The sequence below is a fragment of the Panulirus ornatus genome, chromosome 2 (assembly GCF_036320965.1).
Source record: "Panulirus ornatus isolate Po-2019 chromosome 2, ASM3632096v1, whole genome shotgun sequence".
NCBI lineage: Eukaryota > Metazoa > Arthropoda > Malacostraca > Decapoda > Palinuridae > Panulirus > Panulirus ornatus.
In genome coordinates this window covers 80804761-80831063 of record NC_092225.1, presented here as the reverse complement: position 1 = coordinate 80831063, position 26303 = coordinate 80804761, and positions in this window count along the sequence as shown.

Below are 26303 nucleotides of genomic sequence, written 5' to 3'. Positions count from 1 at the left end.
TAATGTGAAAGTAAGCCAGAAACTTGCTAAAACGATATACAGACAAGTACTTTCTTGGTATAAGAATGGTGGACGAACAGAAAACAACGAGGAAATATTAAACGCAGGCAGCATACAGAAGCTTAAGGAGCTGTATGTAAAACGAAAATGAATACACACACACACACACACACACACACACACACACACACACACACCTGCTAGCCCACCAGCGCACGAGCTTCATCCCAACCATTAGGGAAGACCATTAATCACCTCAAATTAACAGTTAGTCTTAACAATAGGATTATCAAGGAAGTTCCAAAACTTTCAATAGATTTGAGTTGGGAACTACTTTTTTTTTCCTCTCTCTCTCTCTCTCACCCTCTTCCCATGTTCTTCAAAACGCTAGTATGAAGGTAGAAGGCCTCTAATTAGAGACTAGTGGGACGCTAGTTGGACATAGTAAGATGCTAGTTGGCCGATGGTGGGGTACTAGTTGGACGCTAGAAGAGTGTTAGTAGCGCTCTTGCTGCATGCTAGCAGAACGCTAGTAGAACGCTAGTTGCACGCTAGTAGAATGCTAGTAGAACATTAGTTGCACACTAGCAGAATGCTAGTAGAACGCTAGTTGTCCGCTACAGAATGCTAATAGAAAGCTAGTTGTCCGCTACAGAATGCTAGTAGAACGCTAGTTGCACGCTAGCAGGACGCTGCTAGCGAAACGCCCGTAGGCCGCTATTGGAAGCTAGTTGGATTCGCTATTAAGTCTCTAGTTACACGCTAGCAGGATGCTATTAGGTAGCGCTATTCTTGGACGCTAAGCCGACGCAAAGGGTATGTCAGTCGTGCATTTGCGGACGCAATAGGACGCAATGTAGGCGAAAGAGGACAAAATCATGTTGAGCAGATGAACGAGATAATGGAAGAAAAATCAATTTTAGAAACAAAAACAAAATAATGTGTGGTAACGGACGACAGAAACGAGAAACATTTGAGGCAAATCCAAAGGAATATGAAAATGATCTCCCACAATCAAATTATTATTGCTGCCCCCGAAGGCCAGACCTGCCCTTGTGCATGCTGGTAATTAGAGTAGAGGCTAGTTTGCCAATTACGAGAGGTCAACAGGCGGCGTCGAAGGTCAACAGCCATTCCAGTGATAGAGAGTTGCGTGGGGGTTGTTCAGTAAACTAGCCAACTCCTCCCGTGGATCAACTTGTCAGGGGGGAGGAGGAGGAGGAGGAGGAGGAGGAGGAGGAGGAGGAGGAGGAGGAGGAAGGAGTTTGTGGACTTGGGCACTTAAGTGTTGTTACAGCCCAGGAGGGATAGGAGGTCTTTCCCCACCCACCTTCATGATGAGCCTGGCTGGGTCAGTAAGGTGGGATGCTGGACGGGGGGAAGTGTGTGTGCGGGACGAGGTGTGTGTGTGGGGGAATATGTGGCGGCAATTACTGACGGTGTGGCATGAAGTATAGATCTGGCCCACTGACCTGATGCTGGTATCTAGCTCAACCTGAACGATTTATATAAATACGCAGACTTAGAATAACACACACACACACACACACACACACACACACACACACACACACACACGTATATACATGTGTATGTGGGTGGGTTGGGCCATTCTTTAGTCTATTTCCTTGCGCTACGTCGCTAACGCGGGAGACAGATGAGAGAGCTTGGGAAGTGAGTCAGTTGTTGTTCGCTGATGATACAGCGCTGGTGGCTGATTCATGTGAGAAACTGCAGAAGCTGGTGACTGAGTTTGGTAAAGTGTGTGGAAGAAGAAAGCTAAGAGTAAATGTGAATAAGAGCAAGGTTATTAGGTACAGTAGGGTTGAGGGTCAAGTCAACTGGGAGGTGAGTTTGAATGGAGAAAAACTGGAGGAAGTGAAGTGTTTTAGATATCTGGGAGTGGATCTGGCAGCGGATGGAACCATGGAAGCGGAAGTGGATCATAGGGTGGGGGAGGGGGCGAAAATTCTGGGGGCCTTGAAGAATGTGTGGAAGTCGAGAACATTATCTCGGAAAGCAAAAGTGGGTATGTTTGAAGGAATAGTGGTTCCAACAATGTTGTATGGTTGCGAGGCGTGGGCTATGGATAGAGTTGTGCGCAGGAGGATGGATGTGCTGGAAATGAGATGTTTGAGGACAATGTGTGGTGTGAGGTGGTTTGATCGAGTGAGTAACGTAAGGGTAAGAGAGATGTGTGGAAATAAAAAGAGCGTGGTTGAGAGAGCAGAAGAGGGTGTTTTGAAGTGGTTTGGGCACATGGAGAGGATGAGTGAGGAAAGATTGACCAAGAGGATATATGTGTCGGAGGTGGAGGGAGCAAGGAGAAGAGGGAGACCAAATTGGAGGTGGAAAGATGGAGTGAAAAAGATTTTGTGTGATCGGGGCCTGAACATGCAGGAGGGTGAAAGGAGGGCAAGGAATAGAGTGAATTGGAGCGATGTGGTATACCGGGGTTGACGTGCTGTCAGTGGATTGAATCAAGGCATGTGAAGCGTCTGGGGTAAACCATGGAAAGCTGTGTAGGTATGTATATTTGCGTGTGTGGACGTATGTATATTCATGTGTATGGGGGGGGTTGGGCCATTTCTTTCGTCTGTTTCCTTGCGCTACCTCGCAAACGCGGGAGACAGCGACAAAGTATATATAAAAAAAAAAAAAAAAAAAAAAAAAAAAATATATATATATATATATATATATATATATATATATATATATATATATATATATATATATATATATATATATATATATATATATATAAAATTCACCTGGTGTATAATTGCACCATGAACACTGTAGGATCATACCACCACCCTGGGATCACTGGAACGGGTGACAAACACAAGTTGCGGAAGCTGGCGGCCATCTGGCGTGTCCCACCCGGAAGCGCACGGGAAAATGTGGCTGGCTATCTCGGCTGATTTAAATATATCTGTATATGTTCCACGAATTTCGCAGTTTTAACGTATAAATCATTTTAAAGTTATGAGGTCTACTGGAAGCGCAGGTCACTGGTGTGGGGATGAAAAGTCTCTCTCTCTCTCTCTCTCTCTCTCTCTCTCTCTCTCTCTCTCTCTCTCTCTCTCTCTCTCTCTCATCTATCTACCTATCTTATGAAGCCTCCACAGGGGGTTATATATCTAACGGGAGAGACCATGGGTCATAATGTGTAATGATGTTGTGTGTGTGTGTCTTTATGTGGGGACAGTAAAGGACACTGAGCAGTAATTGTTGGGTGTCTTCAATACTGTAGTTGCATTATGGTCATGAAGGATCTTCGGATATACTGAATCTGCGTTTCTAGTATTGTGATTATGGGTTCTGTCCAGAGTGTACACGGGAAAGTGTGACTCGTGTTTGTCTCGGAAGTATATATATATATATATATATATATATATACTTCCCACGCATTCCTCACGTGTCGTAGAAGGCGACTAAAGGGGACGGGAGCGGGGGGCTAGAAACCCTCCCCTCTTTGTATCTTAACTTTCTAAAAGGGGAAACAGAAGGAGTCACGCGGGGAGTGCTCATCCTCCTCGAAGGCTCAGACTGGGGTGTCTAGATTTGTGTGGATGTAACCAAGATGAGAAAAAAGGAGATATAGGTAGTATGTTTGAGGAAAGGAACCTGGATGTTTTGGCTCTGAGTGAAACGAAGTTCAAGGGTAAAGGGGAAGAGTGATTTGAGAATGTCTTGGGAGTAAAGTCAGGGGTTAGTGAGAGGACAAGAGCAAGGGAAGGAGTAGCACTACTCCTGAAACAGGAGTGGTGGGAGTAGGTGATAGAGTGTAAGAAAGTAAACCCTAGATTGATATGGGTAAAACTGAAAGTTGATGGAGAGAGATGGGTGATCATTGGTGCATATGCACCTGGGCATGAGAAGAAAGATCATGAGAGGTAAGTGTTTTGGGAGCAGCTGAATGAGTGTATTAGTGGTTTTGATGCACGAGACCGGGTTATAGAGATGGGTGATTTGAATGCGAAGGTGAGTAACGTGGCAGTTGGAGGAATAATTGGTATACATGGAGTGCTCAGTGTTGTAAATGGAAATGGTGAAGAGCTTGTAGATTTATGTGCTGAAAAAGGACTGGTAATTGGGAATAACGGGTTTAAAAAGAGAGATACACATAAGTATACGTATGTAAGTAGGAGAGATGGCCAGAAAGCGTAATTGGATTATGTGTTAATTCATAGGCGCGCGAAAGAGAGACTTTTGGATGTTAATGTGCTGAGAGGTGCAACTGGAGGGATGTCTGATCATTATCTTGTGGAGTCGAAGGTGAAGATTTGTAGAGGTTTTCAGAAAAGAAGAGAGAATGTTGGGGTGAACAGAATGGTGAGAGTAAGTGAGCTTGGGAAGGAGACTTGTGTGAGGAAGTACCAGGAGAGACAGTACAGAATGGAAAAAGGTGAGAGCAAAGGAGGTAAGGGGAGTGGGGGAGGAATGGGATGTATTTAGGGAAGCAGTGATGGCTTGCGCAAAAGATGCTTGTGGCATGAGAAGCGTGGGAGGTGGGCAGATTAGAAAGGGTAGTGAGTGGTGGGATGAAGAAGTATGATTATTAGTGAAAGAGAAGAGAGAGGCATTTGGACGATTTTTACAGGGGAATAATGCAAATGAGTGGGAGATGTATAAAAGAAAGAGGCAGGAGGTCAAGAGAAAGGTGCAAGAGGTAAAAAAGAAGGGCAAATGAAAGATGGGGTGAGAGAGTATCATTAAATTCTAGGGAGAATAAAAAGATGTTTTGGAAGGAGGTAAATAAAGTGCGTAAGACAAGGGAACAAATGGGAACTTCAGTGAAGGGGGCTAATGGGGAGGTGATAACAAATAGTGATGATGTGAGAAGGAGATGGAGTGAGTATTTTGAAGGTTTGTTGAATGTGTTTGATGATAGAGTGGCAGATATAGCGTGTTTTGGTCGAGGTGGTGTGCAAAGTGAGAGGGTTAGGGAAAATGATTTGGTAAACAGAGAAGAAGTAGTAAAAGCATTGCGGAAGATGAAAGCCGGCAAGGCAGCGGGTTTGGATGGTATTGCAGTGGAATTTATTAAAAAAGGGGGTGACTGCATTGTTGACTGGTTGGTAAGGTTATTTAATGTATGTCTGATTCATGGTGAGGTGCCTGAGGATTGGCGGAATGCTTGCATAGTGCCATTGTACAAAGGCAAAGGGGATAAGAGTGAGTGCTCAAATTAAAGAGGTATAAGTTTGTTGAGTATTCCTGGTTAATTATATGGGAGGGTATTGATTGAGAGGGTGAAGGCATGTACAGAGCATCAAATTGGGGAAGAGCAGTGTGGTTTCAGAAATGGTAGAGGATGTGTGGATCAGGTATTTGCTTTGAAGAATGTATGCGAGAAATACTTAGAAAAGCAAATGGATTTGTATGTAGCATTTATGGATCTGGAGAAGGCATATGATAGAGTTGACAGAGATGCACTGTGGAAGGTATTAAGAACATATGGTGTGGGAGGCAAGTTGTTAGAAGCAGTGAAAAGTTTTTAACGAGGATGTAAGGCATGTGTACGTGTAGGAAGAGAGGAAAGTGATTGGTTCTCAGTGAATGTAGGTTTGCGGCAGGGGTGTGTGATGTCTCCATGGTTGTTTGATTTGTTTATGCATGGGGTTGTTAGGGGGGTGAATGCAAGAGTTGTGGAAAGAGGGGCAAGTATGCAGTCTGTTGTGGATGAGAGAGCTTGGGAAGTGAGTCAGTTGTTGTTCGCTGATGATACAGCGCTGGTGGCTGATTCATGTGAGAAACTGCAGAAGCTGGCGACTGAGTTTGGTAAAGTGTGTGAAAGAAGAAAGTTGAGAGTAAATGTGAATAAGAGCAAGGTTATTAGGTACAGTAGGGTTGAGGGTCACGTCAATTGGGAGGTAAGTCTGAATGGAGAAAAACTGGAGGAAGTGAAGTATTTTTGATATCTGGGAGTGGATTTGGCAGCGGATGGAACCATGGAAGCGGAAGTGAATCATAGGGTGGTGGAGGGGGCGAAAATTCTGGGAGCCTTGAAGAATGTGTGGAAGTCGAGAACATTATCTCGGAAAGCAAAAATGGGTATGTTTGAAGGAATAGTGGTTCCAACAATGTTGTATGGTTGCGAGGCGTGGGCTATGGATAGAGTTGTGCGGAGGAGGGTAGATGTGCTGGAAATGAGATGTTTGAGGACAATATATGGTGTGAGGTGGTTTGATCGAGTAAGTAATGTAAGGGTAAGAGAGATGTGTGGTAACAAAAAGTGTGGTTGAGAGAGCAGAAGAGGGTGTTTTGAAATGGTTTGGTCACATGGAGAGAATGAGTGAGGAAAGATTGACAAAGAGGATATATGTGTCAGAGGTGGAAGGAACGAGGAGAAGTGGGAGACCAAATTGGAGGTGGAAAGATGGAGTGAAAAAGATTTTGAGTGATCGGGGCCTGAACATGCAGGAGGGTGAAAGGCGTGCAAGGAATAGAGTGAATTGGAACGATGTGGTATACCCGGGTCGACGTGCTGTCAATGGATTGAACAAGGACATGTGAAGCGTCTGGGGTAAACCATGGAAAGTTCTGTGGGGCCTGGATGTGGAAAGGGAGCTGTGGTTTCGGTGCATTATTACATGACAGCTAGAGACTGAGTGTGAACGAATGGGGCCTTTGTTGTCTTTCCTAGCGCTACCTCGCACACATGAGGGGGAGGGGGTTGTTATTCCATTTGTGGCGAGGTGGCGGTGAGAATGAATAAGGGCAGACAGTATGAATTATGTACATGTGTATATATGTATATGTCTTTGTGTGTATATATATGTATACATTGAGATGTATAGGTATGTATATTTGCGTGTGTGGACGTGTATGTATATACATGTGTATGTGGGTGGGTTGGGCCACTCTTTCGTCTGTTTCCTTGCGCTACCTCGCTAACGCGGGAGACAGCGACAAAGCAAAATAAAATAAATAATAAAATATAAAATATATATATATATATATATATATATATATATATATATATATATATATATATATATATATAATCATGTCTTCATTTGCTATTTCAAGTTCCAATTGTTGCATTTCGTAAAGCTCATGTGACCATGTGTCCAGCTTAACCATGATTTACCAGCGGAGTGTGATTCATTATACTGAAACCCTGATTTACCGGTGACATGCGGGAAATATGGACGTGTTCTTATATCACGTTTACGCACCATTAAATAAGATACGGATCCTGACACATGAGGTTCCATGAGTCACCGTGGATGAGAGACGAATCTCCACACACTCTACTGTGATGATCAGGGAAGTGTGTCCTCCGGCAGCAAGGCTCACAAGTCCTGCTTCCGGATGGGCTTTCCACCCTCTCTGTCTTTTGCTAATTACCTGGTTCAGTCCTTGATTACCCCCCAGCACTGATAATTACGAGAGGTACGGGTTGGAGGGCCGCGTGCAGTCGCGAGCTGCAACCGGTAGCGGTTATGATCTGATGAGTGAATTAACTAGTGGTGAGGGGGGAGGTGTAGAGCAGACCCACACGCTGGTGAAGATGATGACACCCACTGGAGGTTAGTTGGAGGTGGGGACTTACTTACCCACCAGAGACTTATTCAGTGGGACTGATGCATCGTGGATTTGCCACAAGGGGACTTGTCCACTGGGGATTCGTTCGAAGGAGACTTATGCAGTGGACCTATTCAATGAGACCTTGTCCAACCGAAGGTCGTCCAGTGGGAGCAGTTCCCGCGGGGACTTGACCGTGGGAAATTTGATGAATGGGAACTTATTTACTAAGTCACTTATGAAAAAAAAAATCATCTCACTGGGACTTGGAACATCAAGTGACAAGTCATAGACCCAGGTCACACCCAGAGGTCATGACTCCCTGTTGTCCCAGGTCAAAGACCATATAGACCCCGTCCATTTCAAGAATAATAAACCCTCCTCGGACTTATCATTATCTTAACCCTCAGTCCCCAACCACCACTCCAGGTCACACTCCCCAACCACCACACTAGGTCACAGTCCCCAACCACCACACTAGGTCACAGTAACAACTACCACTCCAGGTCACAATCCTCAACCACCACACTAGGTCACAGTAACAACTACCACTCCAGGTCACAGTCCCCAACCACCACACTAGGTCACAGTAACAACCACCACTCCAGGTCACACTCCTCAACCACCACACTAGGTCACAGTAACAACTACCACTCCAGGTCACAAACCCCAACCACCACACTACGTCACAGCAACAACCACCACTCCAGGTCATAGTCCCCATCCACCACACTAGGTCACAGCCCCCATCCACTACACTCGGTCAAAGTCCCCAATTACCACATCAAGTTACAGTCCTCAATCACCATTCTGAATGGCTACCCCAGTTTAATCTCTCATTGCACTGACCCCATTCGAACCCAGATTTAGCGACATCACCATCTCGAACTGCAACATTGCTGAGTGGTGTAGACTATGTAAACTTTCCACTGCTGGACACCTTTAGCAGTTGGTTTACAGTACACTAACTAACTGCCCCTGAAAATGGCTATTGACTTTTACCACTTGTTAGACCGGCATAATTGGCAAACTAATTGCCAAGCTGCTAATGCTATTAAACATCAGATCCAATCAGGTACCTAAAAACGTAGAAATCGGATTTTGAGTTTTGAATTTTGTTTCCCAAATTTTTCCTTATTTTCATTCTACATCAATTTCCTCTGGCATGATTTCCCTCTAGCGAAAGATTTTATTTCCTTTCCTACATTTGACTGATGATTTTAAGACTTCTCTCAGTCATGAATCCCATTCGACTAGAGAATTATTTTGGTGCATTTCTTTTCCTTTTAACCCAAACCCTATTTCACGTCTTTTTGTTTTTCGTAAACCTTGCTATGATATCGTGTATGATGATGCTCTGTAAATACCTCGTTTCCATTACAAACACCTACAGAGCAGTTGCGTCTGCTTCCGTCCCGCCTGCGTCTGCTTCCGTCCCTCCTGCGTCTACTTCCGTCCCATCTGCGTCTAACTGTGTCCCACCTTGAGTCTACTTGTGTCCCACCTGAGTCTACTTGCAACCCACCTCGGCATGCTTAGGACCTACTTGCGTCTGCTGACGCTCTACTGAGCCTGCTTGCGACCCACCTGCATTCGCTTCCGTCCAACCTTCACTTATCTGCGTCCAAGATACGTCTGCTTTTGTTCTACCTGCTTCCTCTTGTGTCTGACATACGTCTCCTTCCGACCTACTTCCGTCTGCTTCTCTCTTAACTGATTCTGCTTTATTCCTCACCTACTCCTACTTTTATTCCACCTGCGTCTTATCTTCGTCCCCTTCCGTTTCACCTGCGTCTTATCATCGTTCCCTTCTGTTCCGTCTGCGTCTTATCTTCGCCCCTTTGCGTTCCGCCTCCCTCTTAACGTCGTCCCCTTCTGTTCCACCGGTGTCTTATCTTCGTCCCCTTCCGTTCCATCTTCGTCTTGTCTTCGTCTCCTTCAGTTCCAACCAGCTTCTTATCTTCGTCCCTTTCCTTTCCACGTACATCCGATTCCATCTCCTCTGCGTCATTACTGCAATCAACCGGCAGGGAGAAAGCTGCCTGCTCCCGTCTACCTAGACACTTCCAGGTGTAACTCTCCAGCGACCTAACTGTGTCTTTGCCTCCTCTTAGCCGCCACCCGCCTACGAGCAAACGTTCCACAAACGTTCTACCTACGAGCGTTGCGAGTCTCCTTTGTTACTGGACTCCATCTGCGCCAGGTGCCACTGCATGTGAAAAGTTTACCTCTGGCGAGGCTTTAAAGATCGGAAGTAAAGAAAAAGATCCACCCTTTCCCTGCGACTAGAAGTGGCGCATCCTTGGAGCTGCTGGAACTCCTGGAAGTGCGGTCCTGGAATAGCTCTAAGACCCTTCCACGAATGGAGTCCTGGAGCTGTTATAGATATATACAACAAAAAAACAAATAACTAAACTATTCTTCCGCGCTGCCGTTTGCACACACATGTTTCAGTACGACCCGAACTAATTCCTAGAATCAGAGACCCCGGACTCTTCTCCCACTAACTACAACAAAGTGGTAGTTACCCTCAGCCAGTAACGACTCGCCTCCACACCCGGCTGCCAAACCTACCTAAGTCTCTGGTAATTGGACAGGTACGTAATCCCTGTGTGTCGCGTACAGTTGAATCTCTGTATTATGAATTCGCTGAAATTCTCCTTTTGTTGGGGGGGGGAAGAGGGAAAAAAGCACTCTCGCAAGCCCTCGCACTTGTTCGTCTGCATCATCTAATGAAGTTTCAGTGTAAATAACTACAATGACAATTGTTTATCTTGTGACTGCAGGGGTATTCAATTAATAACATACAGCTGGTTGGTATGGTCCGTCATGTTGACCAGAGAGAAAAGCCGATTTATTAGTGTGTGTAAGTTGTTGTTATGATCATCCTGGCAGGATGTGTTTTGCGACGGGGAGGAGAGTTTACAATGCCCTGTTCCTAACGTCCTGTTTGCATGACGGGGGAGATCCTCTTTACAAAGAAGCCATCAACGAGAGAATCATTCCTGTGTGGTTGTTTGAAACAACGTCGTACCACAGACGACGTATATTAGTTAAGTGTCACCTTCCGACACTCTCTCTCTCTCTCTCTCTCTCTCTCTCTCTCTCTCTCTCTCTCTCTCTCTCTCTCTCTCTCTCTCTCTCTCTCTTCACTCAGTGTTTTTGTTAAACGTCCCTGGCGCTCAGAGATTCGAAGCTTCACGGAAACGTGATTCGAGCGTTTCCATAACACCCAAGTCAATCCCTAATGTTTTATTTAACGTTTCTGGCGGTCAAAGGTTCGAAGCTTCACAGAAAACTGGTTCAAAGGTTGGCTGGATGGAGAGTGGCTGTGAGGCAGAGGGTCATGGTAGACCCGTGACAGCAGTCACCACTCCACCACCAGGGGACGCACACACGACACGCTCCCAACCCAGCAGGAGAGCCTGGAGCGGACACATTTGTCACATACATCTCAAAATTCCATGTCTGATTTTAGCCTAATAGAAAACGGATCATAAAAATGCGCCAAAAAGATTTGAAAAAAAAAAAAAAGTAATGGTGCTTGACATTCATACTGCAGATTTATCCCAAAGTTCTTGTTGAGTTGAAAGTTTTTAAGACTAAAATGAAGACAAGCATCGCTATAGCCTGAAGAGTGGAATACGATATCCTGCCACCCTGGCACCGAACACTGCCATGTGGGAGACGATGAAGTCTCCAAAGGCTTTAGAATAAGTAAAACAATAGACACGACAGCAGAGAATCCTGATGCGCTTCATCATGGAACAAATGAATGTCACGAGAGGGTCGGCCATGTGTCTCTACCCCACACATAATTGAACAGAGAATCAACACGTATGGGATTGCGGACACACCTAGTCTGCCCGGCAGTAGTAGCCAGCGACATATCTTGTAACTGCTCCAATCTGGCTGGTGTAGAGGACGGCTTACGTGATGTATGGCAGCGTCAGACGTCGAGGCAAAGCTTAGGTCGACGTGAACACGAACCAAGAAGCGTATGACACAAGAACATGTGGAGCCTCCTGTTACTTATACTTTCTATACGCTTCCCGGGTTCACTCTTCAGTGTTTGTTTCACTACAGCAAACATGAATCCGGATTTCTGATTGATGTAAACCAAAAAAAGAAACCTGGAGCAGATTCACACGACCGTATTTAAGGCAGTACTACGCATCTGTTCTTAATCCTCACAGTTTGTTCAACCTTTTTTTAGAATGAGGTCTTAAGAAAGCATCAAAACAGTGAGAAATAACATTAGCGGAATACGGAAGGCTCATGACTCACACAAGGCTCATGGCCTTAATGAACTTTCATCATATGTACTGAAGGTGTGTGTAGGCATACTTGATAACCCACTTGAAACGCTGTTCAAGATTTCGCCGAAGACAAACAACGCCAAGGATGCGCAAAAGGGGCAAACGTCATGCCTGTCTATACGAAACGAGACTGGGAAAAAGTACTAAAGTACTGACCTGTCTCCCCTGACGACTGTCGTGTGTAAGGCAGTAGAAAAGTTATTAGAAAGCAAGTATATGACTTTCTGCAGAGGAGAAGTTACCTAAGTGAGAGATTATGTGGCTTCAAGGACAGGAGGTCATGCGTAACGAACCTCTTAGATTTCTACGAGAGAGTGAGCTCTGTATTAGACACAAGAGAAGTCTGAATGGAATGTTTGTATCTGGACTGCCAGAAAATAATTGGACATTGTACCGCATATGAGGCTGACTGAGGGGCCGAAAGCTTTAAATCTGCCTACTTTGGAAGAGAGGAGAGTGAAGGGTGACCTGATCACAACCCTTAAGTTTTTCTAAAACATATCGATGACGTGGACAGTGAACACTTCTTCGAGAGACGCAGGGATAGAGCAACCACATGACGTAATATGAAATTAGCAAGAGACTTCTCATGAAGAATGTGAGCCAATCAATTCCATATATGTATACTGCAGTAAGGTCACAAGTGGTGTGCGTGATATAGTATATGCTGATAACCACAAAGAAAAATGAGTAATTGTCTTCGCATGGGAACAAGTGTCTACACAATCAGCATTATATATATATATATATATATATATATATATATATATATATATATATATATATATATATATATTGGTAAAGCTTAGTGGAAGAGACAAGTTTGGCGGGAAGGGCAGCGGTCCCTGAGGAGCTCATTTGACCATCCAAGTCGCAGTGTCTCCCGCGAAAGCCGCGTCGCTGCAGAAACATTTTCCCCTTTCTTCTTTTACCTTTCTTAAGACACTGACTCGCTCCCTCCACACCTTTCTTAAGACGCTAACCCTTGCTCCCTCCACACCTTTCTTGAGACACTGACTCGTTCCCTCCATACCTTTCTCAAGACACTGACTCGTTTCCCTCCATATCTTTTTGAGACAGGACAATCATCAAGCGATAAAATCAAAACAAAAGATATAAAAAGAGTCAAATGATGAGAAAATTTGCGCTAAAACCAGAAGGGAAGAAGACTGGTATGTGGTTCACAACTGCTGACCCCCTCTAAGGTCGAAAGGGTGTCTCGGTTTTGCCATTTGGATGGCACGATGTTGAGGAAGGAGAAAAAAAAATGTTTATAGAGTATAAGAAGGGAAGAGGCAAGCCAGGACGAGGCCCCAGGAGGGAAGGTAAATCACCACAGATTAAGGCGGACGTCTTTTTCAAAATCCTCTCAGGTGCCGGCCGTCTGCTCCACACACACACACACACACACACACACACACACACACACACACACAGAGCTAATTAACTTTTTCAAGACGCTTACTGAGGTGGATGGACGTCGTGACCCAGAGCCGCCTATGAAATGCCAGCCCTTAACCTCCGCGTTGACCCCTGTTTGCCGTGTATTTACGAGCTATTCATGCCTCAAAGGTCAGAGGCCATGCCAATTAGCTGGGCGGGAGATGACTTTCTTTACAATAAAAAAGAGATGAGGGAGACGTGTTATGTGAAGACTGGCAAGTGTCTTCCTAGTGGGAAAAATCCTGGAGAAGGTTTGACATTATACCTTGCCTCGCTAATATGTGGACTATATACCCTATATCTTTCTTTTTTTTTCATACTATTCGCTATTTCCCGCGTTAGCAAGGTAGTGCTAAGAATAGAGGACTGGGCTTTTGAGGGAATATCCTCACCTGACTCCCTTCTCTGTTCCTTCTTTTGGAAAATCAAATTCATACCTCTTATATTCGACAATAAAGAAAAAACCAGAATACAACAATACAAACTGAACATACAAAATCAGAATACAACAGTACAAACTGAACATACAAAATCAGAATACAACAGTACAAACTGAACATACAAAATCAGAATACAACAGTACAAACTGAACATACAAAAACTACATCTACTCAGTGTGGGTTGTTGTATAGTGTTCACATATGATCTTCCAGTGGACTGGGCATGACTGAACTGTGTATAAACTGGCTGCGGCAAACCTCTTTATACATCTTGCTAAAGTTCAGCAAGACAACATACACTGTGGAGACATGTACCGTGGAAACATGCACTATGAAAACTTGCACTGTGGAAACATGCACTGTGGAAACATGCACTGTGGAAACATGCACTGTGGAAACATACACTGTGGAAACATGCACTGTGGAAACATACACTGTGGAAACATGCACTGTGGAAACATGCACTGTGGAAACATGCACTGTGGAAACATGCACTGTGGAAACATACACTGTGGAAACATGCACTGTGGAAACATGCACTGTGGAAACATACACTGTGGAAACATGCACTGTGGAAACATGCACTGTGGAAACATGCACTGTGGAAACATACACTGTGGAAACATGCACTGTGGAAACATACACTGTGGAAACATGCACTGTGGAAACATGCACTGTGGAAACATACACTGTGGAAACATGCACTGTGGAAACATACACTGTGGAAACATGCACTGTGGAAACATGCACTGTGGAAACATGCACTGTGGAAACATGCACTGTGGAAACATACACTGTGGAAACATGCACTGTGGAAACATGCACTGTGGAAACATGCACTGTGGAAACATGCACTGTGGAAACATGCACTGTGGAAACATGCACTGTGGAAACATACACTGTGGAAACATGCACTGTGGAAACATGCACTGTGGAAACATGCACTGTGGAAACATACACTGTGGAAACATACACTGTGGAAACATGCACTGTGGAAACATGCACTGTGGAAACATACACTGTGGAAACATGCACTGTGGAAACATGCACTGTGGAAACATGCACTGTGGAAACATGCACTGTGGAAACATACACTGTGGAAACATGCACTGTGGAAACATGCACTGTGGAAACATGCACTGTGGAAACATACACTGTGGAAACATACACTGTGGAAACATGCACTGTGGAAACATGCACTGTGGAAACATGCACTGTGGAAACATACACTGTGGAAACATACACTGTGGAAACATGCACTGTGGAAACATGCACTGTGGAAACATGCACTGTGGAAACATGCACTGTGGAAACATGCACTGTGGAAACATGCACTGTGGAAACATACACTGTGGAAACATGCACTGTGGAAACATGCACTGTGGAAACATACACTGTGGAAACATACACTGTGGAAACATGCACTGTGGAAACATGCACTGTGGAAACATGCACTGTGGAAACATGCACTGTGGAAACATACACTGTGGAAACATGCACTGTGGAAACATGCACTGTGGAAACATGCACTGTGGAAACATACACTGTGGAAACATGCACTGTGGAAACATGCACTGTGGAAACATGCACTGTGGAAACATGCACTGTGGAAACATGCACTGTGGAAACATGCACTGTGGAAACATGCACTGTGGAAACATGCACTGTGGAAACATACACTGTGGAAACATACACTGTGGAAACATGCACTGTGGAAACATGCACTGTGGAAACATGCACTGTGGAAACATGCACTGTGGAAACATGCACTGTGGAAACATGCACTGTGGAAACATGCACTGTGGAAACATGCACTGTGGAAACATACACTGTGGAAACATGCACTGTGGAAACATGCACTGTGGAAACATACACTGTGGAAACATGCACTGTGGAAACATGCACTGTGGAAACATACACTGTGGAAACATGCACTGTGGAAACATACACTGTGGAAACATGCACTGTGGAAACATGCACTGTGGAAACATGCACTGTGGAAACATGCACTGTGGAAACATACACTGTGGAAACATGCACTGTGGAAACATGCACTGTGGAAACATACACTGTGGAAACATGCACTGTGGAAACATACACTGTGGAAACATGCACTGTGGAAACATGCACTGTGGAAACATACACTGTGGAAACATGCACTGTGGAAACATGCACTGTGGAAACATACACTGTGGAAACATGCACTGTGGAAACATGCACTGTGGAAACTTGTTAACGTCTGCTTCTCCTGGCGATGGTGTTTACTTGTGTTAGTTCTGATATCCTGTTGTAATGATGGGATCATACATTATCCGTAATCATGGAAAACACGGTAGCGGTAATGATGGGATAATACGGTACCCGAAATCATGGAAAATATACTGTATCACCTCACCTCAGAATCGAGGTTTAGTGAATATCATTGTCGAATATCTCCCACTCCGATCACCTGTTAAGAGATTATAGACTTTAACCACTTCAGTGTGAGAGGAACGACTGTGTACCACGACGACACGACCCTTGTGCACGACAATACGACTCTTGAGCACGACGACACGACCCTTGTGTACGACGATACGACTCTTGAGCAAGACGACACGACCCTTGTGCACGACAATACGACTCTTGAGCACGACGACACGACCCTTGTGCACGACAATACGACTCTTGAGCGCGACGACACGACTATTGAGCACGACGACACGGCCCTTGTGTACGACGACGCGACCCTTGTGCACGACAATACTACTCTTGAGCACGACGACACGACCCTTGTGCACGACAATACGACTCTTGAGCACGACGACACGACCCTTGTGCACGACAATACGACTCTTGAGCACGACGACACGACCCTTGTGCACGACAATACGACTCTTGAGCACGACGACACGACCCTTGTGCACGACAATACGACTCTTGAGCACGACGACACGACCCTTGTGAACGACAATACGACTCTTGAGCACGACGACACGACCCTTGTGTACGACGATACGACTCTTGAGCACGACGACACGACCCTTGAACACGCTGAGACAAACCTTATGACCTTCATCACCCCTCCCGAGGGTCGTCTCGTCGTGGTCAAGGATCGTCTGATCATCGAGGTCAAAAAGGGGGGGAGGGGGTCATTAATCACAAGACCCTTCATCTCCCGCGTCACGATGTAACTACCACACTGAAGACATCGACCGACCACGTACTACCCAATTGCCCTGCCCCTGTACTCTCAGCACACACACACACACACACACACACACATCATCATCATCACTACACTTTTATGACGTGTGGTCGTGGGACGCGCAGGAGCCTCCGGAAGACAGGAGGGGACCCGACCCCTGGGTGAACCAGACAACTCTGTGTATCTTAAGGCGAGACATTAGGGCGACACTGACCCTCCGGGGGTATGAGACAGCCCGCTGAGTCTGCTCTCTCTCTCTCTCTCTCTCTCTCTCTCTCTCTCTCTCTCTCTCTCTCTCTCTATCTATCTATCTATCTATTTATCTCTCTCCACCGAAAATATCTATGAGTCTCGTCTCTATTCACCGGAAATATCATTTCTTTTTTCTTTTTCTTTTCTTTTTTTAAACTATTCGCCATTTCCCGCGTTAGCGAGGTAGCGTTAGGAACAGAGAACTGGGCCTTTTTTGGAATATCCTCACCTGGCCCCCTCTGTTCCTTCTTTTGGAAAATTAAAAAAAAAAAAAAAACGAGAGGGGAGGATTTCCAGCCCCCCGCTCCCTCCCCTTTTAGTCGCCTTCTACGACACGCAGGGAATACGTGGGAAGTATTCTTAATCCCCTATCCCCTTTTTTCTACTTCTAATTATTCGCATCTAACTGGCATACTGACATTTTGATGACTCTAGGGACGAGACTCCCATTTGACAACGCGGACTATCCAACCTTTAGTGTCAGGGAGAGAATAGTCCCGTGTTATCTCTTTCATGCTATGATGCATCCTTGGGGCAGGCCATCCCAGCAGGCGTAAAAAACTAACGTTTATTGACAGTATGATGGCCAGCGTAATGGCCAGCCAGCTTAATGAACATACGAATTATCTTGATCATGGTACGTGCCAAGCGCGCACGCATGTACGTGTGTGCAATTCCTAATTTGGTTTGGGATATGATCGACCTTCTGAGAGTGGAGGATGGATGGGAATAGTTTAGAATGCTCTCGACTGGCTGAACACACACACACACGCACACACACACACACACACACACACAACAACACCATCGGCGGCACTTCACCGGACTGTCATGTCCTCATGCACATGGTCTTCAGTTCCCCCTCACCCATCTTTTACAAGGAATGGGGTGGGGATGGGGTCAGGGGTCAGGGAAGTGATGTTTCAGGAGGAGCACACGTAATGAAATCGAAGACCATGAAAAGTATCACCGTTTAAGAGGTTAGACAACTGAAAGATGTAATTACAGTCTTCAGGGAGGTTTATGTAGTGCGCAACCAGAAGAACGAAGAGGGAGGGGGAAAGGGGTTGGGGGGAAAGGTGGGGGGGGAATGGGAGGGAAAGGTGAGGGAAAGGGAGGTAAGGGTGGGGAAAAAGGGAGGGTGGTGGGTGCCTGAAGGGTCTTCTCTGAATGTCCTAGAGACAGTTACGACAATAAACAAAAGAGTGAAAAAAAAAAAAAAAGATTGATAAAGAGAGACAATAATGGATCTGGAGTAATGACTGGGCTGTTCAACAGACTGAGAGCGTGAGGACTGATGATTTGGAAACGAGACATCCGGGAGCACTGAAGCAGGATACACTGGGAATTAAGTGAAGCTTTAAAGAGAATAATAGGCAATGTCGGAAGGCAGATCAGTCGGGGGAAATTTATGGTCGGATGAATCAACAATGCCTTAAAAGGTGCCGAGTATTGAGGAGGAGGAAGAGGAGGAGGGGGGGTTGTCAGTGCTGATTATTAGCATAAAGGGAGATTTTTTAAGGAAATTCAGAGACATGAAGTCTGACGAGTCACCACTGAAGGACTGAGCAGGCGAGTATGTGGTGGCAAAACAAGAAAGATCATCAAAGCAGCGGGATGAGGGACGTGTCCATCGAAGGTGATAGACTAAGGGTAAAGAGAGAGAGCAAACACATACCATAGTCAAGAGGTAAAAAGACAATATAGAACAGCAAATGTGGTACAAGGAAGGAAGATCCCTGCTGGTAGCGCAGAGGTCTGGAACGTTGAAGTGACTGAAATGTCAGACTGACAGCAATGTAGATAAATGCAGATGTATATGAATGCAAATGGACTCGTGATTCACGGTAAAACTGCTAGAGTTCAAGAATCAAACTAAGAAGAAATGCATCTCAGTTGGCGTTGGTGGAGACGAAACCTACGACAGATATAGGACCACTACTGCCAGAGGGACACGTGACAGAAAGGAGACGTGATGACGACGAAGTAGAGGCAGGAGGAGGAGGACTAGCTGGCTAATTGAGATACAGCATTAAGAATCAGGAAGTAGTGATATTGGCCCATTTACACCATAAATAATATACTTAAATATATATATATATATATATATATATATATATATATATATATATATATATATATATATATATATATTTTATATATATTTTGTCCCTGGGGATGGGGGAGAAAGAATACTTCCCACGTATTCTCTGCATGTCGTAGAAGGCGACTAAAAGGGAAGGAAGCGGGGGGGCTGGAAATCCTCCCCTCTCGTTTTTTTTAATTTTCCAAAAGAAGGAACAGAGAAGGGGGCCAAGTGAAGATATTCCCTCAAAGGCTCAGTCCTCTGTTCTTAACGCTACCTTGCTGACGCGAAAAATGGCGAATAGTATCAAAAAAAAAAAAAAAAAAAAAATATATATATATATATATATATATATATATATATATATATATATATATACCTCCAGTAGTCCAGCACCCTCCAGTGGTCCAGCCCCCTCCAGTAGTCCAGTACCCTCCAGTAGTCCAGCACCCTCCAGTAGTCCAGCAACCTCCAGTAGTCCAGCAACCTCCTATAGTCCGGCACCCTCCAGTAGCCACACATGAAAAGGCACACCCCTCCTCCCGCAAGCGCGCGAGGAAGCGCTAGGAAAATACCAATAGGTTGTCATGTGTAATGCACCGAAACCACACCTCCCTTTCCACATCCAGGCCCCACAAAACATTCCATAGTTTACCCCGGACGCTTCACATACCCTACTTCAATGCAATGACAGCACGTCGACTCCGTTATACCATATCATTCCAATTCACTCTATTCCTTGCACGCCTTTCACCCTCCTGTATGTTCAGGCCCCGATCACTCAAAATATTTTTCACTCCATTCTTCCACCTCAAATTTGGTCTCCCACTTCTCGTTCCCTCCACCTCTGACACATATATCCTCTTTGTCAATCTTTCCTCACTCATTCTCTCCATGTGACCAAACCATTTCAATACACCCTCTTCTGCTCTCTCAACCACACTCTTTCTATTACCACACATTCTCTTACCATTTCATCATTTACTCGATCAAACCACCTCACATCACATATTGTCATCGAACATTTCATTGCCAACACATCCACTCTACTCCCCACAACCCTATCTATAGCCCATGCCTCGCAATCACAACATTGTTGGAACCACTATTCCTTCAAACATATCCATTTTGGCTCTCCGAGTTAACGTTCTCGCCTTCCACACATTCCTCAACGCTACCAGAATCTTCGCCTCCTCCCCCACCCTGTGATTCACTTCCGCTTCCATGGTTCCATCCGCTGCTAAATCCACTCCCAGATATCTAAAACACTTCACTTCCTCCAGTTTTTCTCCACAATCCACTCCCAGATATCCAAAACACTTCACTTCCTCCAGTTTTTCTCCATTCAAACTTACCTCCCAACTAACTTGTCCCTCAACCCTATTGAACCTAATAACTTTGCTCTTATTCACATTTACTCTTAACTTTCTTCTTTCACACACTTTACCAAACTCAGTCACCAACTTCTGCAGTTTCTCACCCGAATCAGCCACCAGCGCTGTATCATCAGCGAACAAATGCCTTACTTCCTATGACCTCTCATCCACAACAGATTGCATACTTACCCCTCTCTCCCTAACAACCCCATCCATAAACAAATTAAACAACAATGGAGTCATCACTCACTCCTGCCGGAAACCAACAGTCACTGAGAAGCAATCACTTTCCTCTCTTCCTACTCGCACACATGCCTTACATCGTCGATAGAAACTTTTCACTGCTTCTAGCAACTTACCTCCCACACCATATACTCTTAATACCTTCGACAGAGCATCTCTATCACCTCTATCATATGCCTTCTCCAGATCCATAAATGATACATACAAACCCATGTCTAAGTATTTCTTACAAACATTCTTCAAAGCAAACACCTGATCCACACATCATCTACTACTTCTGAAACCAAACTACTCTTCCCCAATCTGATGCTCTGTACATGCCTTCACCCTCTCAATCAATACCCTCCCATATAATTTCCCAGGAATACTCAACAAACTTATACCTCTGTAATTTGAACACTCACATTCATACCCTTTCCCTTTGTACAATGGCACTATTCATGCATTCCGCCAATCCTCAGGCACTTCACCATGAACTATAAACATACAATGAATATCCTTACCAATCAGTCAACACAGTCACCCCTTTTTTAATAGATTCCACTGCAATACCATCCAAACCCGCCACTTTGCTGGCTTTCATCTTCCGCAAAGCTTTCACTACCTCTTTTCTGTTTACCAAAACATTCTCCCTGACCCTCTCACTTCGCACACTACCTCGACCAAAACGCCCTGTATATATATATATATATATATATGTAGGTTTGCGGCAGGGGTGTGTGATGTCTCCATGGTTATTTAATTTGTTTATGGATGGGGTTGTTAGGGAGGTAAATGCAAGAGTTTTGGAAAGAGGGGCAAGTATGAAGTCTGTTGGGGATGAGAGAGCTTGGGAAGTGAGTCAGTTGTTGTTCGCTGATGATACAGCGCTGGTGGCTGATTCATGTGAGAAACTGCAGAAGCTGGTGACTGAGTTTGGAAAAGTGTGTGGAAGAAGAAAGTTAAGAGTAAATGTGAATAAGAGCAAGGTTATTAGGTACAGTAGGGTTGAGGGTTAAGTCAATTGGGAGGTGAGTTTGAATGGAGAAAAACTGGAGGAAGTGAAGTGTTTTAGATATCTGGGAGTGGATCTGGCAGCGGATGGAACCATGGAAGCGGAAGTGGATCATAGGGTGGGGGAGGGGGCGAAAATCCTGGGGGCCTTGAAGAATGTGTGGAAGTCGAGAACATTATCTCGGAAAGCAAAAATGGGTATGTTTGAAGGAATAGTGGTTCCAACAATGTTGTATGGTTGCGAGGCGTGGGCTATGGATAGAGTTGTGCGCAGGAGGATGGATGTGCTGGAAATGAGATGCCTGAGGACAATGTGTGGTGTGAGGTGGTTTGATCGAGTGAGTAACGTAAGGGTAAGAGAGATGTGTGGAAATAAAAAGAGCGTGGTTGAGAGAGCAGAAGAGGGTGTTTTGAAGTGGTTTGGGCACATGGAGAGGATGAGTGAGGAAAGATTGACCAAGAGGATATATGTGTCGGAGATGGAGGGAACAAGGAGAAGAGGGAGACCAAATTGGAGGTGGAAAGATGGAGTGAAAAAGATTTTGTGTGATCGGGGCCTGAGCATGCAGGAGGGTGAAAGCAGGGCAAGGAATAGAGTGAATTGGAGCGATGTGGTATACCGGGGTTGACGTGCTGTCAGTGGATTGAAGCAGGGCATGTGAAGCGTCTGGGGTAAACCATGGAAAGCTGTGTAGGTATGTATATTTGCGTGTGTGGACTTATGTATATACATGTGTATGGGGGGGGGGGCCATTTCTTTCGTCTGTTTCCTTGCGCTACCTCGCAAACGCGGGAGACAGCGACAAAGTATAATAAAAATAATATATAATAATATATATATATATATATATATATATATATATATATATATATATATATATATATATATATATGATGTTAGCCAGGTAGAAAAATGAAACACTATAAGTACCTAGCGCTCTCGTGTATTACATCTTCAGAGGAAAACCAAGGCCGAAGACTTCATTCAGTCTTCTTCCCCTGAAGGTGGAATACCCAGCAGCACTCGAGACTTGTCGAGTTCCATTTTTCCTCATGGCTAATATATATATATATATATATATATATATATATATATATATATATATATATATATATATATATATTGGGTGGTGAGAGTAAGTGAGCTTGAGAAGGAGACCTGTGTGAGGAAGTACCAGGAGAGACTGAGTACAGAATGGAAAAAGGTGAGAACAATGGAAGTAAGGGGTGTGGGGGAGGAATGGGATGTATTTAGGGAATCAGTGATGGATTGCGCAAAAGATGCTTGCGGCATGAGAAGAGTGGGAGGTGGGTTGATTAGAAAGGGTAGTGAGTGGTGGGATGAAGAAGTAAGAGTATTAGTGAAAGAGAAGAGAGAGGCATTTGGACGATTTTTGCAGGGAAAAAATGCAATTGAATGGGAGATGTATAAAAGAAAGAGACAGGAGGTCAAGAGAAAGGTGCAAGAGGTGAAAAAAAGGGCAAATGAGAGTTGGGGTGAGAGAGTATCATTAAATTTTAGGGAGAATAAAAAGATGTTCTGGAAGGAGGTAAATAAAGTGCGTAAGACAAGAGAGCAAATGGGAACTTCAGTGAAGGGCGCAAATGGGGAGGTGATAACAAGTAGTGGTGATGTGAGAAGGAGATGGAGTGAGTATTTCGAAGGTTTGTTGAATGTGTTTGATGATAGAGTGGCAGATATAGGGTGTTTTGGTCGAGGTGGTGTGCAAAGTGAGAGGGTTAGGGAAAATGATTTGGTAAACAGAGAAGAGGTAGTGAAAGCTTTGCGGAAGATGAAAGCCGGCAAGGCAGCAGGTTTGGATGGTATTGCAGTGGAATTTATTAAAAAAGGGGGTGACTGTATTGTTGACTGGTTGGTAAGGTTATTTAATGTATGTATGACTCATTGTGAGGTGCCTGAGGATTGGCGGAATGCGTGCATAGTGCCATTGTACAAAGGCAAAGGGGATAAGAGTGAGTGCTCAAATTACAGAGGTATAAGTTTGTTGAGTATTCCTGGTAAATTATATGGGAGGGTATTGATTGAGAGGGTGAAGGCATGTACAGAGCATCAGATTGGGGAAGAGCAGTGTGGTTTCAGAAGTGGTAGAGGATGTGTGGATCAGGTGTTTGCTTTGAAGAATGTATGTGAGAAATACTTAGAAAAGCAAATGGATTTGTATGTAGCATTTATGGATCTGGAGAGGGCATATGATAGAGTTGATAGAGATGCTCTGTGGAAGGTATTAAGAATATATGGTGTGGGAGGAAAGTTGTTAGAAGCAGTGAAAAGTTTTTAACGAGGATGTATGGCATGTGTACGTGTAGGAAGAGAGGAAAGTGATTGGTTCTCAGTGAATGTAGGTTTGCGGCAGGGGTGTGTGATGTCTCCATGGTTGTTTAATTTGTTTATGGATGGGGTTGTTAGGGAGGTAAATGCAAGAGTTTTGGAAAGAGGGGCAAGTATGAAGTCTGTTGGGGATGAGAGAGCTTGGGAAGTGAGTCAGTTGTTGTTCGCTGATGATACAGCGCTGGTGGCTGATTCATGTGAGAAACTGCAGAAGCTGGTGACTGAGTTTGGTAAAGTGTGTGGAAGAAGAAAGTTAAGAGTAAATGTGAATAAGAGCAAGGTTATTAGGTACAGTAGGGTTGAGGGTTAAGTCAATTGGGAGGTGAGTTTAAATGGAGAAAAACTGGAGGAAGTGAAGTGTTTTAGATATCTGGGAGTGGATCTGGCAGCGGATGGAACCATGGAAGCGGAAGTGGATCATAGGGTGGGGGAGGGGGGCGAAAATTCTGGGGGCCTTGAAGAATGTGTGGAAGTCGAGAACGTTATCTCGGAAAGCAAAAATGGGTATGTTTGAAGGAATAGTGGTTCCAACAATGTTGTATGGTTGCGAGGCGTGGGCTATGGATAGAGTTGTGCGCAGGAGGATGGATGTGCTGGAAATGAGATGCCTGAGGACAATGTGTGGTGTGAGGTGGTTTGATCGAGTGAGTAACGTAAGGGTAAGAGAGATGTGTGGAAATAAAAAGAGCGTGGTTGAGAGAGCAGAAGAGGGTGTTTTGAAGTGGTTTGGGCACATGGAGAGGATGAGTGAGGAAAGATTGACCAAGAGGATATATGTGTCGGAGGTGGAGGGAACAAGGAGAAGAGGGAGACCAAATTGGAGGTGGAAAGATGGAGTGAAAAAGATTTTGTGTGATCGGGGCCTGAACATGCAGGAGGGGGAAAGGAGGGCAAGGAATAGAGTGAATTGGAGCGATGTGGTATACCGGGGTTGACGTGCTGTCAGTGGATTGAATCAAGGCATGTGAAGCGTCTGGGGTAAGCCATGGAAAGCTGTGTAGGTATGTATATTTGCGTGTGTGGACGTATGTATATACATGTGTATGGGGGGGGTTGGGCCATTTCTTTCGTCTGTTTCCTTGCGCTACCTCGCAAACGCGGGAGACAGCGACAAAGTATAATAATAAAAAAATAATATATATATATATATATATATATATATATATATATATATATATAAAATGCTTTGCTTTTATAGGGTAAACTCGATTCCGATGTAGATATGCGGGCCACTGCATTAGGAAGTAAACCATCGCTCGGGTTGAAAAGCGTGATATAAAACTGGTCGTATCTCTGACGGGGTTTCCTATCTTGTTTACTCCACGGACAGGGTGAGTGACCTGTTAAAGCTGGGATGCCTACCTCTCCATGGGTAGTCCCAACGTCACGTCCTACCTTGAAATACATATGCATATATATATATATATATATATATATATATATATATATATATATATATATATATATATATATATATTTTCTTATTTTGCTTTATCGCTGTCCCCCGCGTTTGCGAGGTAGCGCAAGGAAACAGACGAAAGAAATGGCCCAACCCACCCCCATACACATGTATATACATACACGTCCACACACGCAAATATACATACCTATACATCTCAATGTACACATAGATATACACACACAGACATATACACATGTACATAATTCATACTGTCTGCCTTTATTTATTCCCATCGCCACCTCGCCACACATGGAATAACATACCCCTCCCCCCTCATGTGTGCGAGGCAGCACTAGGAAGAGACAAAAAAGGCCCCATTCGTTCTACTCAGTGTCTAGCTGTCATGTAATAATGCCCGAAACCACAGCTCCCTTTCCACATCCAGGCCCCACACAACTTTCCATGGTTTACCCCAGACGCTTCACATCCATTGGCAGCACGTCGACCCCGGTATACCACATCGTTCCAATTCACTCTATTCCTTGCCCTCCTTTCACTCTCCTGCATGTTCAGGCCCCGATCACACAAAATCTTTTTCACTCCATTCTTCCACCTCAAATTTGGTCTCCCACTTCTCGTTCCCTCCACCTCTGACACATATATCTTTGTCAATCTT